Consider the following 9,627-nt stretch of genomic DNA (forward strand, 5'->3'; position numbering starts at 1 on the left):
AGAAAATTAAAGGCACATAATACAGTGACACATATTATAGCCACATACAAAGTTCCTTGCCATTTAATATAGACTGTTCCTACTAATGTTTATGCACTACTGTTCTAGCGCCCGTTATTATAACGGGCTTAATGTCTAGTTGTAAATAACAGGGCTCTCAGTAGCTAGTCAACAGATCTTTAGTACTCAGGAATCATTGCTTCCTTCTTGACTTAAATGTCTAGGTTTCATTTCAGGCCTTGTTACTTTTGGTGTGTTCATATTTCCTGGTTTTAACATTTAGATAATAGCTTCATGTACTTCTTTCATCTCCTGATCCATCTCCATGCATTTATTTTAAACCTGTCAATTTCCATATTTTGCATTGCAATGGCCATTACCTCTCCCAGCAGAATCAGCGTCTCGGTGTACTAATGCAATAGATAATAGCAGCTAGCCTCGTCAGATGCATCAAGTGCTATTCAGGCAGCACAGGAATCACAGAGTACAAAGTGTACTTGTTACTCTGACACATGCTTCAGTGTAGCTACTGAAGACCCAGACAGAATAGTCACAACAATGTGGCTGCAAACTGAGCTCTGCCAGGTAGGATTTCACATGCTACAAGCCACCCCATTCATGGACAAGCCTATATGTGGCATCCTAAAGCAAATCATTGTATTAGATAATGCAGGTTGCCACTAGTAGAACTACCACCAAGCCTCAGTCCAGCTTAGTCCACAGTCAGTTTTACTCCAGCTGGATTTTATTTCTGTTCTCTGCACTTAGATGACGTTTTACTCTTTAACATGGCAACCTATGAACAATTCATCTCATTTAAGAGGTTGAAGAGATTTAGCATCCAATCCTAACTTAGTACAAATGTATAAAATACAAAAATTTAGATAATTTGTCTTACATGTTCCATTGTGACATACATTATGGCACAAAGATTTTTTCCAATTTTTCCTTTTGATCATCTGTGAACAAAGTGTTAAATAAGCTGCAATGTAAAGGTATAACTGAGTGAGTGAATACTGTATGTGTCCACAAGTGGTGAATGAATATATGAAAGTATATATAGGAGATCGGAGGTGCTTATGCAAGGATTTCAGAGCTGTCCACAATGTCATTCCTGATCTTTAACTATTATGAAAATGATATAAGTAACCTCTCAATTTCATGGCTCAGAACTCCATCTTTGCAAAGTTTTCTGCCATTTCCTCTGCACAATGATACCAGATATTACTATGGGAGCCGATGGAACAATATTGGTAAAACTTCCTTTAACACAAGATATAACGTCTCAAACACAGCATAGTCTTAGTTGCGCTATTAGTTGTACTTTGGTATTTCTGTGAAGTGTTTTTTTCTATGATTTCCTGTTAATTAAGTCAAGTCATAGAAAGCAATATGATAAGAAGTGGAGAAACCTTGAGGTATTGTTTTATAATGACAATATAATAATGTTACAATAAAAATGAAGTTTCAAGTATTCATTAAATTACCAAATGTGGACTTCTGTGATTATGGATGTTAATATAGTTAGGTCCATAAGAATGTGGACAGTGATGTAATTTTCATAATTTTGGCTCTGTGTGCCACCTCAATGGATTTGAAATGAAGCAAGATGCGATTGAAGTGTAGACTTGCCGTTTTAATTTAAGGCATTTAACAAAAACATTTAGAAAAGACAATTATTTTATATATGGTCATTTTCAGGGGCTCAAAAGTATTTGGACAACTTACAATAATCATAAATATAACCAACATGTTCAATACTTGTTTGAAAATCCTTTGCAGTTAATGACTGTCTGAGGTCTGAAACCCATTCCACCGTACTGACATCTTGCCAGGCCTTTACTGCAGAGGTCTTCCCAGTGTTGCTTATTCGTTGGACTTTCTCCATCAGGTTTGTCTTCAGCAAGTGAAGTGCATCTCCAGTTGTGCTGATGTCCTTAAAAAGCACTTGGTTTGCTGTCACAGTATGTTATGGCTCATTGTCCATCTGTACTGTCATCCTATCAGTTTTGTAGCATGTGTCTGAATCTGAGCAGACAGTATAGCCCTATACAGTTCAGAAATCACTCTGTAACTTTTGTCAGCAGTCATATCATCAAAAACATTAGTGACCAACTTCCATTGGCACTCACACATGCCCATGCCATAATACTGCCTCCACCATGTTTCACAAATGATAGTATGCCAAAGTCTTCTCTTGATTTTTTTTTTATTAACAAGCACAAATAAGCACAATAAAGCGGCACCCAGCAACTCTTTTCTCTTTTTCTCTCTTCTTCCTTCTGCCTCCACTCCTCCTCCAGCAAGTGTTGTCCTCCATCTCCTAACTCTAGCTGTTGGAACACTGACAGCTGACTCATTTTATGTAATACCCATCACATGTAGGCTTGGTCCAGAAGTACTTCCAGGTAATGTGGGAGCCTGATGCAGCAGGACTCTGCCGTTCCTGCAGTACCCCCTGGTGGCACACCCAGAACCCAACAGGGCTGAGCCACCAAACTCCAAGTCCCAGAGTGCCCTGTGGGAATCCAGTGATCCAGGGGAGATAATGCCCTGGGGATGCTCTCTTCCCCAGTTCTTCCATTAAGATGGCATTCTGGCTGGGCAAGGGCACCAGCTATCCACTACACTATAAAACCCAATAATGTGGTTGCCTAAATCAGAGCTGAGTTCTATATTTAGTTCTCCTTGCTAGCAAGTTCCTTTTTTTTTTTTTTTTGTTCTTTTTCTTAATTAAAGATCTTTGCAACAAAGCAAAGAGTCACATCTCTTAGCCATGCAGGGCATCATCTACTATGCATGAATGCCTTTTGTACTTAGGTCAGCACATAACTCTGGTCATAATACTGTTTCCTCCAGAGCTGCTTACTTGGTGTCTATAGTTCAGACATTCTAAAACATGGTAAAAGCCTATAGAAAACATTAATACTGTAATGTCCTTTTGCAGGTGGGAAAAGTAAACCACAGAGGCAAGTGGTTGAAGCAGTCCAAAAACAAAGATTTTATTGATCTTTCACTTTAATAGGATAATACAAACTCAGAGAAAAAAAACAATGGTGGCCAACAAAAACAGACAAAGAACAACCATGGGTCAACATCCAACTCTTTGGCTTTTAACTTTTCAAAAAGCCGCAATGTCCCTATGTTGATTTCAGTGAAGCTGCAGACTTGTACTGGGACTCAATGGGAAGCTTCTCCTTATACAGAGAAGACACAAACTTAAGAACAAAGTTCACTGATAAGAATGCCAGTTTTCTTAGGTTTTCTCTGTTTCTAATAATTATAGAGCTGATGGAGAGTGTGGAGGACAGCCTGATTAAGATCTTCATGAACATGTGGACCAGATGGTTCTCAACTCCTCCAAACGTTGCCTCTGAGATAATATAGGTGTATTGCATGTACATGGACTGAGTGGAGTCTGCTCCTTACACTCTCATTAATACATTTCTGAGATTTTTGGACAGTCAGTTTGTTCTCATGAAGGATTCTTTTACATAGGTGTTCAGATTAGTTTTTTATCAAGGTATCTCAACTTTTAAACCACAGCACAGTAAAGAGGTGGTTTCTGTTATTAATGCAGCTTGTTTGGCCAGGCTGTAAGCATTCTTGTTGTACCATGATAAGCTGAAAATAAGCCAGAGATCTCACCATTCTACTGTACTTTCAAAGCATTGAAGACAATGGACAATTCCCGTTGTGAAACTATTATTTTTTGGCATTTAATATGGTTTGCTTTGCAGTGACCTCACTGAGCCTCTGTTAAGCAATCCAATCCATCAATTTAATTTTGCTCTCTTTCCTTGCTAAGAAAACCAATATGTTATTGCTGTAGGGGAGCTGCTCTCAGTCATTGACTTGTTATCCTTTATAAATTTTTGTATACTTTTGTGTGCATTTTTATTAGAGTGGTCTCTGGAAATATATTTATCCAGCTAGTAGAGTCAGAAGGAATCAGCAAGAGCTGATTTTGATTTAAGCCTAGTTGGTTCCTTTCAATGAATTAATCCCCCGGTAAAGTCATATTTGAAAACATACAAATGTAAATGTTCCTTCATTTAACTTAAGGAAAGCGAACTTTATGGGGATGAGAAAGTATCTACCAAACATCAAATGGGAAAGCAAAAACTCAGCAACCATAAATGATAGGTGGTGTTGCTTCAGAGATCTTCTGAGCCAGGCTCAAAATAAGCTTATTCCAAAAACCAATAAAACAAAAATACTAAAATATTGGCAGAAATAGATAAATATGAGTTTTATTAAAATAAATAAAACTGAATAGATCACTATAGAAAAACTTTTTAAAAAGCCATATAATTCTGACACAGAGGAATACCACACGCTACTCCAAGAGAGCAAAAAAAGGAAATTTAAAAAGAAACCAAAATAAAAATCGCTAGAGAAGCCAAAACAAACAGCAAGCAATTTTTACAGTACTACCACAATAAATAGACAATAAAAGAGAATTTAACAAACCTTAGGAACACAAATGGAGAAATCACTGAAAATGAGAAGAACATAGCAAATGAATTGAACACATATTTCACCCAAGTATTTATAAAGGAAGAAACAAGTGGAATGACTCATGAAGAAGTAAAAACAAAGTCTGAGTTCATAGATTTTAAAATGGAAAACTCAGATGTGCTTCAAGCCCTCAATATGAAGGCTAATAAAACCACTGGACCTGACGGGATTTTAACCAATTGTATTGAAAGAAATTAAAAACGCTATCTATAAACCCTTAATAGGCATATTTGAGCTTCAGAAAGGAGAAAGTTGCAAATGTGACTCCAATTTTCAGGAAGGGAGACAATACATTCTGGTAATTACAGAAAATATGTCTTATTTCTAAGTCTTGCTAAATTATGGAAACTATAATGAGGAATAAATTAGAAAATTTCCTAAACGAAAATAATAGAATAATTAACAGCCAGCAAGGGTTTATGAGTGGAAGGTCCTGTCAAAATTATATTTTTGATTTTTTGAAGAAGCAGCCAGAAGAGTTGACAAAAGCAAACCATATGACATACTGAAATACTTTACCTAGACTTTTAAAAAGCATTTGCTACAGTCCCAAACCAAAGATGTATTCTGAAACTAGAAGCTGTAGACATCAGAGGTAATCTACAAACTTGGATCTCTAGTTGGTTAACCAGCAGGAAACAGAGAGTACAGATAAGAGGAGACTGCTCTACGTGGAACAAAGTCATCAGTGGAGTCCCACAGGGGTCTGTCCTTGGACAATCATTTTTTCTGATTTATATTAATGACATTGAATTTGGTGTAGTTAGTAAACTTGTCAAATTGGCATAGGGCAGTAAAATTGGTGGGATGGCAGACACTGAGGAGGCAACAAAAAGAATTCAAAAAGATCTGAACCACCTTCAGAACTGGGCAAACACCTGGAAAATACAGTTTAATGTAAAAAAAGTGTAAAGTGCTACACGGTGGCAAAAGGAACATCAATTATAAATACAAGATGGGAGACACTGCCATACAGGAAGCAACTTCTGAAAAGGATTCAGGGGGTTTATGTTAACACAACATTTTCTTCAACTGAGCAAAGCAGAGAAGCAAATAAAAAGGCTTAAAAAAATGGTTAAACGGTTATATCATATAAACTGTTGAATTTAAGCCAAGGGACATTATGCGCAAACTGTAAGCACTAGTAAGACCACATATGGAGTATCATGTGCAGTTCTGGTCACCATGATACAAGAAAAACATAGCAGCACATGAAGATGAGAAGAGGAGAGCAACCAAGTGCATCCCAGGACTTAAGGACATGCCCTTCTCTGGCAGACTTAGAGAATTACTCCTGTTTATTCTCGAGCAGAGGAGAATGCATGGAGGAACTAATCCAGGTATTTAAAATCTTCAAAGGCATTGATAAGGTAGATCCAGCAAAACTCTTTCAGCTTAAAGGTGAATCACATACTCGAGGACATCACTGGAAATTAAGGAAAAGAGCTTTTAAAACACTTCTTTACATATAAAGAGTTGTGGGACTCTGGAATAAACTAACAAGACATGTCATTGAAGCAGAAACCTTGACAACCTTTGAGAAGAATGTGGATGAGATATTGGGACAGCTCAGCCAAACAAACTTAAAGGACTGAATGGTTTCCTCTTGTTTGTCAAATTTCTTATGTTCTTGAGTTCTTATTTGTTTGATTTCCCCCACCACCTTTCCCAGTCTCTTATATTCAAACACTAAAATAATCTCTAACCCTCATAGTGACCATTAATGTATTTTCTCAACACTACATTTACAGCTCCTGCCATTCCAGGCTACCTGCTGGTGTTTCAGTTCTTCCCTACTACAAAATGGCAACTTTGGTTATCACCCAGCTTCTAAACTACACAAATGTTTTACTTTACATCAAAGTTAGGTGTACGGCCCTGATTTTGTTTGATTAGCCATTAAGGGGGTTATCTTTGACTGTGCAGTATCTTATGCAAGCAGTCTAGCTACTTCAAAATATCAGAAAATTGCTGAACTGGAACCTTGGCTCCCAATCACAGAGAAAGCAGACCCACACATGGAGTAGCTACTGGTGAGATAGGCAGGATCAAGCATGAGCCAAACGCGTACCAAAAGAAATCTCTCAGTCCAAAAAAGTTTGTTTCAAAAATGTTTAGTGAGGATAGAGAAGAGTTGTTACACACGTAGAATAAAAGGCACAAAAAGAGAAAAATGTTTCTTCATGTTAAACTTCTGTTATTTTTCTATGCTTTACTTCATACTACAGTACATTCTAAACGTATGGCTCTGCACATACAACTGAGCATGTTAAGGCACGGTTTGAAACCGTGTGCCTTCTATGCCTTACACACAGCAAGGCAGGTCACTAACTGAGACTAATCTATGGTCAGAGGGGCAAGAAATAGAATACTGTATATCAATTCAATTCAGCTTGTGGGGGTTATAAAAACCTTCCATATACTACCATATGCTCTATTTTATAGGCAAACATTTAATATAACTTAAATATCTAGCAAATGGCTCTTACACATGTTGAACCTTGATTATAAATTGCTAATAAATCATACTATACATGGTCTAAGTGCCCTGCTTTTACAAAAGACAGAAATCAAAATCCATTGTGTAAGAGCTCACTAATATACAGTATCTCTGGGAACAAGCCTAGTAAACTATTAGCATTTAGACTTCTGAAAAGGGGGCAGCACGGTGGCTTGCTGGTAGAGCTGCGGTCTCGCTGTAACTTTTGTGTGGAGTTTGCATGTTCTCCCCGTGTCTGTGTGGGTTTCCTCTCCTCCTCCAGTTTCCTCCCACTGTCCAAAGACATGCAGGTGGGATGAATTGTTAACTCTGATTTAACCCCATTGTGATTGGTGGGCACTGTGTCCAGGATTTGTTCTTGCCTTGCTCCCTGTGCTAGCCGAGATAGGCTCCATCACTTCCAACCGAGGCCTGTCTGGATTAAGTGGGGTAGAAAATGACATGACTTCTGAAATGTAAATGATTTGCCTCTGTATATATGGGCTTACCAAGCACTCAACAATAGAACTGTAGTACAGCTGCACAAACCAATAGACCACAAGGCCACCCCTCAGAAAAACAATACAACATGAAACTGTATATGATAATATTCAATGCAATATGAGAGGTATTCAATAATTGATCTACCCGAGTATTACATATTCTTGTTACAAATCTGATCTTGTCACTGGAAATCAATACATCTTTTTGCATGCCACAAATCAAGGTCTTTTCATATCAGGAGAGGATGGCAAAGACATAAACTTGCAATGTTTATTGCTGAAAGAGTGGGAGCATTGTTCTGTCATAAAATTAACTACAAAGAAAGAGACGAAGCCAAAGGAAATTCATGACAGGTTGAAAGCTGTGTATGGTGATGGTGCACCTTCATATTATTAGGTGAAACTTTGGGTCAAGCAATTTAAATAGAGTTGAAGATGACTACCATTCTTTGCCTCTTATGGTAGCATTTTCACAGCAAATGTGGCAAAAAATGTAGCCCATGACTAACAAATATTGTCATGTTAAGGTTAATGTTATAGCCCATGAACTAGGCATTTCAGTTTCCACAATCATCCATATTCATTTTATAATGTCAAAGGTCAGTTCCTGATTGGTTCTGGGAATCTCATTTTATGAGGACAGACGTGATTCTCAAATGAGAATACACTTCTGGGGACAATCCATTAGTGAATAAACAGCCAAATCTTGCACTACGAAGGCTACATCCACATGGCTTCTTAATCAGTCTGTACATTTTTAACCACTGCCAGAGTTTTGAGGGAGAGAGCAAAACATACTGAACAAAAGACTAAATAACTTGCATGTTGTAATGAGTGCTGTGACAGTAGAGACAGACACAGAACACATGTAGACCACTGCAGCTACTGGGATCCACACGTTTGAAAAAAGCCTCTGTCTGCTGCAATATCTTTCTGTCATTTTAACAATTGCATTCTCATCTGTGTATGTGCTGGTGACGTTAGGCAGATTTGTTGATTTGAGTACTGAAATCCATTTACCATTTGTCAATTGAATGCCAATGTATAATCTGATGTTAAAGAATTTTCCCTGGCAGTTTTTAAGACATGCAATATGTTCTCTGCACACTCGACACACATTTACAGTGGCATGGAAAACTTTGGACACCCTTGCTTAAAATGTTTGTTACTGTGAATACTAAAGTGAGAAGAAGATGAACTGATCACCAAAGGGCATAGTTAAACATGACACATTTACTTTAACATTTTAAGCAAGATTACATTTTTATTTTCTTCATTCACAAGTACAAAATATCAAAAAATTGAAAAGGCCCTGAAGTAAATGTTTGGGCACCCAACATGGTCAGTACTTAGTAAGACCCCCTTTGGTAGGTATCACAGTTTATAAATGCTTTTTGTAACCCATTCATCATTGCAAAAGGCTTCGAATTCTGCAAGATTGTTGGGGATCTTGCATGCGCTGCTCTTTTGAGATCTATCCACAGATTTTCAATGAGGTTTAAGTCAGGAGAGTGCGAGTGCCATGGCATACCCGTCAGCTTGCACCTTGTGAGGTATTCAAGTGTAGAGTTTGAGGTGTGTTTAAGATCATTACCATGTTGTAGGACCCATCATCTTTTTAACTTCACCTTTTTTATAGATGGTTTGATATTCGCTTCCAGAATTTGCTGGTATTAATTTGAATCCATTCTTCCCTCTTCCAATGACATGCTCCCAGTGCCATTGGCTGCAACACAAGCACAAAGCATAATCGATCCAGCAACAAGCTTAATAGCTGGAGAGATGTTCTTTTCCTGGAATTCAGCACCCTCTTTTCTCCAAACACACCTTTGCACATCGTGGCCAAAAAGTTCTATTTAAAAGCTTTTTAGATGCTCATTTACAAACTACCAGCACTGAATTTTGTGGTTTGGAAGAAGGAAAGGTTTTCTTCTGCTGACTCTAACATGAAGGTTTCATTTGTCCAGGTGTCTGTGCACAGTCCTGCTAAATCTTCCTGAAGGTCTTTTGCATTCAGAGGTTTTTTATTTGACTTTCTAGCAATCCATTGAGCGGGTCTTTCAGATTTCAAATTGACCTTCAGCATTCCTGTTAACTGACATTTCTTATAACATTATGAACAGA

This window comes from Polypterus senegalus, chromosome 1, assembly GCF_016835505.1.
Source record: "Polypterus senegalus isolate Bchr_013 chromosome 1, ASM1683550v1, whole genome shotgun sequence".
Taxonomy (NCBI): Eukaryota; Metazoa; Chordata; class Cladistia; order Polypteriformes; family Polypteridae; genus Polypterus; species Polypterus senegalus.